Below are 2,500 nucleotides of genomic sequence, written 5' to 3' on the forward strand. Positions count from 1 at the left end.
GTCACCATGTGTTCGTGTGGCCGAGAATTGGGTAGCTTCTTCATCAACCCCGCCAAAAGCCATCCTCGACATACCCGTGCATTGAGAAGGTTTGGTGGCCGTACTCCCAACACAAAAGCATACCGAAGACAACCCCAAGCAAAAGTTCACTTGAAGCCAACCCATCGTCGCCCACAACTAGTGGGTGAATGGTGTGCTTCCCGGGGTTGGCATAGACATTCCCTCGCATGCAAAAGATTGTCGATGCGAAAGATTGTCTATGCCAAACCCGGGAAGCACACCATTCACACACTCCCGACCGGTGTGGTGTGGCGGTGATTGGATAGTTACAGATTGAGCACTTGCCAAGGATCAAAATGTGTCATTTAGAAGAAACATTTTCAAAAAGTTTTTAAAATCTTGTGGGTTTGCAACTCATAAGAGCGTCACTTTCAACGTCCCCGGTATTGGATTGAGTTTCTAAAAACAACCGTGCACACCGAGGTTAAACTTTACCGGCTCCACTCCGACTCGCCGCTCGCCCACAATTTGTTTGCAACGAAACATTTGTTTTTAATTTTGTTGGTTTAAATCTTGTTGGTTTGAAATTGTTTTGAAAAGGTTCTTTAAATCTAGTGGGTTTGCAACTCATAAGAGCATCACTTTCAACGTCCCCGGTATTGGATTGAGTTTCTAAAAACAACCGTGCACACCGAGGTTAAACTTTACCGGCTCCGCTCCGACTCGCCGCTCGCCCACTAGTCCGAAGGCAACAAAACATTTGTTTTTCATTTTGATGAAAATTTCTGTTTTTAAATCTTGTTGGTTTGAAATTTTTTTGAAAAGGTTCTTTAAATCTTGCGGGTTTGCAACTCATAAGAGCGTCACTTTCAACGTCCCCGGCATTGGATTGAGTTTCTAAAAACAACCGTGCACACCGAGGTTAAACTTTACCGGCTCCGCTCCGACTCACCGCTCGCCCACAAATCCGAAGGCAACAAAACATTTGTTTTTAATTTTGATGAATTTTTTTGAAAACATTGGCTTGGCAAGCCCCAATCCGCGACTATCCACCCACCGCCACCCCACACGGGTGGTTGTTGTTGCGAAATGAGGTTGTGGTCGACATGCCCGCGCATTTGAGAAGGAGTTCCTAGCACTCCATGCTCTTCCATGCCAAAAAAAAGCCTAGACAACCCCATTTCGCAACTTTCCACGCCTTTTTTTTTCCCCCTCACCCATGGCGGCGGCGTGGTGGCGGCGGCCGGATTCCGGCCACCACCGCCATGGGTGGCAGCCCCCCGACCCCGACACCAAACCCATAATACCGAGGCAACATATCGAGGCAACATATCGAGGCAACATGACATGGGTGTGGCGTGGGGGAAGGGGGCTGCAGCTAGGAGGGCATGGGCTGCCATGCATATGCAGGCAACACACACCCCCCTATATAGCATTTTATGCATTTAGCCCTTTGACAGGAAGAGACATCACCTATGCGCGAGGAGTCATAATGGGCTCTAAATAATTCAATACAAGGTATTTGGACGTGATTTTTTGCAGGGATACTAAGAAACATGCAATCTCTGATGGGAAAAAGTTTCATAAATATTTGAAGTCGGGAAGTATTTTTTATTATTTTTAGAAGTCGTAAAATTGAAAAAATCATTAAAAGAAATCCGGGAGGAATTTTTTAGTTTTGTAACTTGGAGAAGGTACTAAAAATCATAGACTACTTATGGGGAGCTTATTGTGCGAGGAAATTTCAATAAAAATGGGGTTTGACAAGGTTTGAAAAATTCTGTCGACATTTGAAAAAATCTGGAACTAGGCTGCCGGCATGCTGCGCACATGCTGCGCGCATGCTGCGCGCAGGCTGCGCGCAGGCCACGGCAGGACAAGTTTCGCTAGCCTCACTGTCGACCGAATGCGCAAGCTGCGCGCACGCCATGGCAAGACAAATTTCGCTAGCCTCACTGTCGACAGAGTCAGCACGCTGCGCGCACGCCATGGCAGGAGAAGTTTCGCTAGCCTCGCTGTCGACAGAATCAGCACGCTGCGCGCAAGCTGTGCGCGCGCATGGCATGGCAAGTTTCGAAAAATTCTGTCGACAGGCTCCCGAGCGCGCACGCTGCCGACATGTTGTGCGCACGCTGCCGGCATGCTGTGCACACGCTGCGCGCAAGCTGTGCGCGCGCATGGCATGGCAAGTTTCGAAAAATTCTGTCGACAGGCTGCCAAGCGCGCACGCTGCGCACACGCTGCCGGCATGCTGTGCGCACGCTGCCGGCATGCTGTGCACACGCTGCGCGCAAGCTGTGCGCGCGCATGGCATGGCAAGTTTCGAAAAATTCTGTCGACAGGCTCCCAAGCGCGCACGCTGCGCACACGCTGCCGGCATGCTGCGCGCACGCTGCCGGCATGCTGCGCGCAAGCTGTGCGCGCGCATGGCATTGCAAGTTTCGAAAAATTCTGCGGCCAGGCTCCCAAGCGCGCACGCTGCGCACACGCTGCCGGCATG

Source organism: Prunus avium, unplaced genomic scaffold, assembly GCF_965620075.1.
Source record: "Prunus avium unplaced genomic scaffold, drPruAviu1.hap1.1 HAP1_SCAFFOLD_24, whole genome shotgun sequence".
NCBI classification, from domain to species: domain Eukaryota; kingdom Viridiplantae; phylum Streptophyta; class Magnoliopsida; order Rosales; family Rosaceae; genus Prunus; species Prunus avium.